Source organism: Sinocyclocheilus rhinocerous, unplaced genomic scaffold (assembly GCF_001515625.1).
Source record: "Sinocyclocheilus rhinocerous isolate Xijiao unplaced genomic scaffold, SAMN03320098_v1.1 scaffold3377, whole genome shotgun sequence".
In the NCBI taxonomy this organism is placed as follows: Eukaryota; Metazoa; Chordata; class Actinopteri; order Cypriniformes; family Cyprinidae; genus Sinocyclocheilus; species Sinocyclocheilus rhinocerous.
The window spans coordinates 47451-55999 of record NW_015654499.1 but is presented as its reverse complement, the minus strand read 5'-3'; positions in this window follow the sequence as shown (position 1 = coordinate 55999).

Here is an 8549-nt window from a genome sequence, read left to right as displayed (position 1 = left end):
CGTCCGTGAGGGAGCGGAGGAGTCGCCGCCGTTCGCCTGAGGCCGGAGCCTGCTGCCATCCGCCATGATGGGGAGGAGCAGGGAACGGGGGACTCCTGCCGGCTGCCCGAACCCGCAGGAGCCGCCGCCGCCAGGCATCGCGGAAGAGTTTACTGGTGGAGGGCCGAGCGGCAGTGTGTCTGGGAACCGGAACGATTTAATTAAAAATTTTTTTTTTGAACATTTAAATACTTTAATAACATAAACAAACACAAAATGAAAGTAAAGCGGCAGCCCCTCGCGGACGACTGCCGCACACAAAACACAAAATAAAGTCCAGGCCTGGTCCTCTCTCGTCCAACACTGTCGTCACTCCTCCTTTTATCCTTCCGGAGCTCCTCCATGGGACTCGAGACCGGTGAGTGGCGCAGGTGTCGCGCATTAGCATTTCTTCCACCGGCCTCGCTCCGTTCCCACGGCTCTCGGCCCTGCCCCTCTCATCACAATAACATAACATAACATAACATAACATAATACAAACACGTGTGTGAACATGGATAACTATTTATCAATATCTATTAAACTATTTATATAAATGATTCTAGCCCTTTGTCAATGTCCCAGTGTCGTGTGGCCGAAATGTTTGGGTAGAGGATGATATTACTACGTGCTGTGTGTCACGTGTGAGTGGCATTACGTGACTCCATAGTTCAACTTTAGTTTCTGCTTTTCGCTGCCCTGACCTGCAATCATGAATAAACAGTCTCTGCCCATTACAGACTGAGAGCAGGAGCCTGTGAGATGAAACGCATGAGAGAAAAGCATTAGCTCCAAAAACAGGTTCCACTTTAGTTTTTAACATTACGTCTAAAATGGGGAGACCTTCTCCTGACCACACCACAAAAATGTAAGGAACGCCTTGTTCCTTTAGAATAGCCTTTCTCTCTGCCACTTTCTCTCTCTTTTTCTCTAATTTCTCTTCTCTGTCAATTCAAAATGCAACTGAGTTTACAAAAGCACACAAACATATGCGCTCAGTTCTAAAACCCAGTGAGCTGCCACTGTAGGCATCATTTTAAGGCATCATAGACGGACACCCAAAGTGAAGACTATTCCAAAAGTTAGATACCTAAGATACCTCGAGTTTTGGAGTTGCATACATCTTTCAATGTATAGAAAATCCCAGAATGCATTGCTACGAGCTCAGTGAAAAAAAAAAAATAATAAGAAGAAATAAAAAAAAAAATCTAGACAAACCTAAAGAAGTATATAGTGTTCATTCTAAATAAATATTCCAAATCATATAGAATTATTCTGAATATTTAAATATATTTTACATTATATTCTATATTTCTCTATAAATATGTGTGAATCACAAGATTCTGCATAAAATTCCAATTCATTCAATACTGAAATTTATCAATAAAATCTTAAAATGATTAAAAACGGACAATTTACCCCAAATGTTTGAGTGAAAAATGACTTGAAAAATCCATTAATCTAGTATTGAAGGAATTGTGGGTGAAATCTGAGCTCCACAGGCCAGGCTTGCTCCAAATGGTACACATTTAACCAATCATGACCATATTTAGATTCTGGCTAGTAGAAGCAATCCAGAAACCAAGAGACAAAGCGAGAAAATATGGCTTTCCGATAACGTGGCAGTGTGACGTACCAAGCCTCGAGGAAAATCCACACTGCTGAAGATGAAAATAAAGATGAGACACACAGAAAGAGAGAGATGAAGACAAAACCATAAATGTGATGCAATGCAAAACACAGTAAAAATGACTTTAAGCTCACATTCTCCAGAAGAAGAGAGAAAGAGAGGGAGGAAGGAAAAGTTCAGTGTCACTTCAGACACATATTGCTTGAATTAAACTGCAGAGAATGGGAGGGGGAAGAGGCTTTGAATTCTTTTCCATTGAGATCAGCTCTTTACTGCCTCTCTGACCAGTCTGAGAGAGAAGCCTCTACTGTCAGGCACCTCTCATCCAGCAACGGTGCTGCAGAAGAATTCAGGAAAAAAGCACAGTTAGAAATTATTCCACCGATGCGAGTAATCAAAGCTCAATGTGACATTTAATTTGAGATGCTTTCAGGGACTGTAAAACTTCTAAACAGGTCTTAATCGCATTACAGACATACAGCATTACAGACTGTGTTTAATTAAATATAACATTTCATGCTGTGGTCACGAGTCAGTAAAATCAGACTAATTCATTTGGAGACCTAAGAAGATTTGGTCAAAATCTAAAGATTTAGGAATAGTTTTGCTGCTTTGTTTGCAGTTTGTTTATTATTCAAATCAACAATAAATTATCCCTCCACAGTCATTGTCAATATCATCTATATTCCCAGTAGTTTCTTCTAGTAGTTCAAAGCAGTTTGATGATTAAACAACTCTAAAATACTTGATGAGAGAAGTGTAAAACAAAGAATTGTGATGCCCCATGATGCACAGCTGAAGCCCATTAGTTTAAGTTTATAGATGTTTTCTGGGGGTTATACATTTAATGGATGATATGACATATGTACAATTGTTCTTTCATCCAGTATGTTTTCTAATTTCACTTTTGATCCAAAGCCACTGGTTTATTTGGCTTTCTTGGGCTTGCCAAATCATTTAGTTCCTACTTAAATGCTGTGGCTGGGTACATCAGCGAAAGACAAGAAAGACAAAAAACATTACAAAGCATTCAGCTCACTCAAAATCCTACAAGCTGACTGTATCCACATAGACATGAAATAAGTGACTCATGTGATGCGAGGAGCTCTTTAGGGGAATCGACTCCAGTGACACAACAACCACAACTGATTCTGATGTTAGCATAGCAGCTAGCAAGCTGATACTCTACCAGCACAAACATAGCAAACATCTAAATTACTACATTTTTCACCCAATATCAATGTAATTCTTCCCTCAGCTCGTCCGCCATAGTGGATGAGAATGTTTTTGTGAGCTTGCCTTACCTGTAGAAACAAAAAAGAAGCTTAGACTGCAGATACCAAAGTCTATGAACACAAAGATTTCTCATTAAATTCTCCCAAAATATTTAATCTATGCCATCCACATTAGTTTTATATGAGCAATATCACACGAGTAGTAGTGTGCACTGAACGGCCGCTGCCGCCCTGGAGCTCACATCTCCAAAACGTTGAAGCAAATTTTCAAATAGACTTTATCTTTCTTAACAAACTGCATATTTGAAGTCTAAACATCTACATTCTCGCCTAAAAATCTCTTAAAACTACATTCCGTTACACAAAAACAGTATTATTTATAAAATTATAGTGGATTTCGGCATCTGCCATGACACTCGCTGTGAGAAATACTGCAAGCGAAGTGATACAAATGGTGAAACGGTTGGAGTTCTGTTATCACTAGAATGTTGCATGCCTGGAAAAGGCTCTCAGTCAATCAGATTCAAGAACCAGAAAGGCCAGTTGTATAAAGCTATAGGCTTACTGTATATTTATAATTTGTGCCCAATTGTATGTCTCCTAAAAAATGTTAGGACAAAGATCGGAGGCAAAGTTGATACTTAAGTCAAACTCCATTAAGTTTTCTGAGCTATGCAAGAGAAATATCTGAGCAAACACTTTCATATAGGTAAAAATTATTACTCATCTTAAATCTTATTTTTTAAGAATAATTTATTGCGTACAATTTACTGAGTTCATCAGGAACAAGTCTATGATACTAAATAACAGGATAAATGTCTGAAACTGAGAACAAAACTGACCCACTCCAGGCTGTGACTGACCCTTGCACAGGAGCAAACGGTGCACTAGTGGGAAAGACCTTCTCAAAAGCAATGTTAGTGTCAGATGTGGTAAATAATGATCTTTAAAAAAGCATCATATGACCCCTTTAAGATACTTTTTAAGATATTTACCCGCTTTTGTTTGGAGGCATGGAGCAGCGGTGAAAAAGCCCTGACGGCGGGACAATGTGTGTAAATTGGTGACAGATTTGATGGCAGATGACTAAAACACAGGCATCTAAAACTAAAAGCAATTTTTTTATTACTTATATTAAAGTAAATGTTAGCATTTTAAATAAATACTAATTTAATTAAATTACTGAATAAAATACAAAATAAATAACTAAAAATAAAATAACTTCAGGTAATAAGAATAATACAAATTAATAAAAATAATAATAATTAAAAAAATACACATTAAAAATAACAAAAACAGCAATATGACTAAACATTTAACTAAAATTAAGATGAAAGTGGAAATATAAAATAAAAACTATTATAAAATATGAATAAAACTATAATAGTATTACAGTGTTACTAAAATAACACTGACAGCAGTTTGAGGTGTTTTTTGCTATTACAGGAATCAGGGCTGAAATGGCAGAGCTCTGCTCTTCTGTGTCTCAGACCAGCACCCCAATCCTTATGTAAACACTGCCAGACGTCTGGGAAGATTCACACACTCACACACACACACACACACACACACACACACGCCAGCCCCTCTCTATATATATATATATATATATATATATACACTGTACGTATCCTTGACATCACCTCGGTGCCCCACATCCCACACTGGTTCTCAAGCTCATACAAACATATACTGATGCTTCTTCCTTTCTGCTCACCACCACACGTTTGTCGCTCTGACCTCCACACAAACACTCAAATGTCCCACCCACACGCTCTCCCTCTATCTTTCCCCTCTTTCCTTTTCCTTTTAACACTCTCAATCTGTTCAGATGCTTGCTAGGAACATACTTGGTCCGTTTTGGAGGCTTGTAGTGTAAAATAAGTAAACAAAAAGAGTTAGTATTGTTTTGGGACAGCTGTCTCTCCCTGTATGGCCTCACAGTCTGTTCTACACAGTCTGCATTAAAGCTAGTACTGTTTACAATGACTAAACGGGTAGCATACTTTTAGCTCCAAACAGCCTGTGTGAATCCAAACAGTACAATGTTAGAGGCAGCTCCTAAAAAAACTGTTATTTTTCAGTAAAATGCTACTCTCTGTATCTATCTGTATTTATGTTCTACTGTTAGTGTTATCTGTATGCACCAAGGGTCTGAGAGTAACGCAATTTCAATTCTCTGTGTGTATGTGCTGTACATGTGGAAGAATTGACAATAAAGCAGACTTGACTTGACTTGACTATGTGTCCGACTGGTGCGGGGAACAGTCTCAACACTGTTTTGGTTATTGAACTGAATTATAACTCTGGAAAATTCCTCAGACAAACTGAATGACTGTTAATGTGGGTTTCTTTTTCTTTCTTTTTTTTTAAGTGGTATTGAAGAAGTGCGCTCTTTGGTATTTGATTTACAGTAGTGCAGCGTTTCTGTTCCATGGATCATCTGCCAAACTTTAACTCACTAAGAGCGACATAAATTTGAGAATTACCAGCAAGGAACTGGGGAAAAAAAGGAGCCTGCGTGGACATTTAATCTCATCTCTGTCTACCGTCTCTTTCCGTTTTTGTCTGCCCCACTGCACTGCGCTAAAATTAATCAGCCATTTTATCTCTTTTTAAAGGTGTTTTTATATTTCCCAAGATGTCTATCACTTTTTTGCACTTCGTATTCTCCCACACAACCTCATACACATGCCTTATCTCTGTTTATTTGTCAGAGTGTGTAAGGAAAAGGGCATTGAGTGTGGATTTTGTTTACATGAGGAAGTGACGGAGTGCTGCCGTCTGGCCTTCTTGAGCTCACAACAGAGCAGGAAGAGGCAGTCGCACAGCTTTACATGATCTCTGGTCATAAAGACACTCATGAAACACTTTCACACTATACGCACAAACAGATTAGTGGTGAAAAGATTGTTTCTAAACCATGTTTTGTTATTTTACAGCATAGAGCTTCTACTTGTACATACTGTTTTAGTCACGAAAAGCTGCTAAATAAATTAAACTTTAGGATAAAAAGGGAAGACAATTCTGTCATTTACTCACCCTCATATTGTTACAAACTTTGGCAGAAAGCAAAAAGAGATATTTTGTGTAAAGTTTCAGTTGTTTTTGTCTACATAATGAATGAATTTAATGGGACCCAACACTTGAAATTGCTTGAAGCTTGAAAAGCTTGAAATTGGACATAAAGTTGTGAAATTGCATAATATGCATATGCATAATATTTTTACAGAAATATTTGTCAACGCGTAAGTTTAATTCTTAATCACTGTTATAATATCAGAAGTGAAAAATTGCAGAATGGTAAGTTATCAAACTACTATTCATTTTCATGGTAGCAAGCAAGCAAGCAAGAAAGCAAGAAAGAAAGAAAGAAAGAAAGAAAGAAAGAAAGAAAGGAAGGTTAGGCTACATGACTTATCAAGTGAACGTAATTTCTCAGATTAGCCTCATTTAAACCGATTTATGAAATACCAATGGGGTAAGAAAAATAATCTTGTTTTCCATTACATTAAGATTATTTTTCTTCAACCCCATTGGCAGATCATTTTACTTGTTTTAGGAAAAATGCAGTTAATTTTTCCCCCCGTAACAAGACTACATATATTTTTTTAAATAATTTTTCTTATATAGAAAATGCGTCTTGATTTAAGAATTTTTAGATATTTGTACTTGAAATAAGACAAAAATAGAAAGAGAAAGAAAAGCATTTTTGAAGCTTAAATGAATGAGAAAATTCAAACATTGCTTGAGCTTTAAAAAGTGGGAGGAGACTGAAAGAAACATACTCAGAATTTTCACTTAACCTCCTTTCTGAGTGTCACAGACATTATGGAAGACAGTTTTTCATCTGTCAAAAACTGTAAAGCTATTTTTATTGTTGTTAAACAATTTGACTTCTGGTTTTTAGACAAAATGTGACATTTAGGGTGTTCAAATTTTTTTTCTAGCAAACACCTATAGAGAAACCCTGTCATTTCCCAGCAGAGCAGACAGTCTCAGATAATTAAAGCTTTAGGAGAGAGGGAAAGAGATGCTTGTACAGCTGGAGTTCACTGCAGATTCAGATGTTATGTGACCATATATCACTCTTACAGGTAACAGAAATACAAAACGTCAAACTGAACTACATGCAGTAAAAGGCCACAGAGGAAAAAAGAAAGTAATTATGATGAGAATGATATAAATAAATACATGTGCAAATAAATATAGAGGATTGCTAGCTGTCTGATATTACTTCCAGTTCAGCATCACTTAACAGTAAATTCCAGACAAAGAGGTCTATAATACCTGGAGAACGTTATCCGTTAGAATACATGACTACGTTTGAATAGCTCTCAATGGAGAAAAATACTTTTACAAACCAGAAATAACAGTAAACAGAGCCATAACCAGCCAAACCTTGACCCTTGGTTCCAGACAGCATAAATAAACTTATAAAAGGGCATCAATGTTATAAGGTCTCTCCAAACCGAAAACAAACAAATAAATAATGACATCAAAGGACCCTTTGAAACAAATGTTTCCATTGGGTTCAATTGAAAAGACACTTTGCTTATAAGATTTTTTTGCACTGCATCAGTTTGGTGTTGCCAAGGTTTGCCAAATGTAACCTAAATAAAACCAGCTGCACCTGGTTATGTAAACATAAACCTGTGAAAACCTTTGATCTCTGATTTATCAAAGTCTTTAATTATTTTTATAAACCTTTTGAAACCCTGTCTTTTTGTTGTTTTTGTAAATGGTTATTGCTGATGTTATTAGTGTACTGTGAATGTCTTTAATCTGCTATAATAAACGCTGAAAATAAAAACATTGAAAAACATAAAAAAGCATATATATTTAATTTGTTGTATTTTAACGTTTTTGAAAGAAGTCTCTTATGCTCACCAAGACCGCAGTTATTTGATCAAAAACACAGTAAATTAGTAATATTGTGAAATATTGCTACAAAGTAAAACAACTGTTTTCTGTTTTATTATGTGTTAAAATGTAATTAATTCATGTGATGGCAAAACTGCATTTTCAGCATCATTACTCCAGTCGTCAGTGTCACATGATCCTTCAGAAATCATTCTAATATACTGATTTGATGCTGTTTTTAATTAATATTGTTTGGAAAGACAAGCGTTCCCAATGACTATTAATTTTGACTCCTATGCCCTTCAACCCTGTGAAGCTCTCATTGTGCAAGGCGCACACTGTTACTTCAATCGACCTGGATCGGAAGGTCAAACTCTATACAGATGGATCAATGATAAGAAATGAAGATTGCATAACATGACTGTGGCCTAATCAATGCATTTCTGAACCACACAAGTGCTTTCATTCTACTAGTGTTTATTTATAGGATAGAGTTTATTTATGCCAGATCTTCAGTGCAATAAATCATCCTGCTAGAGGAGAAACTAAATGCAGGACAGAAGTATCAAATCTGAAAACTTTATAATGAAGGTTTTCACTTCAGTATCCTAAACAGGTATCAATATGGACAAATCAGTAAATTGGATATCAAATTAGTTAGAAATTAAATTAGCAATCTTAAATACATAAAAACCCTAAAAAAAGAGTTGATTTTGACCAATTGGCACTTATAAGAAAAAGGAAAATTGATTATCTTCACCTTATTTATCATTTAAAAAAACTGCCAAAAAGCTAGAAAGAAA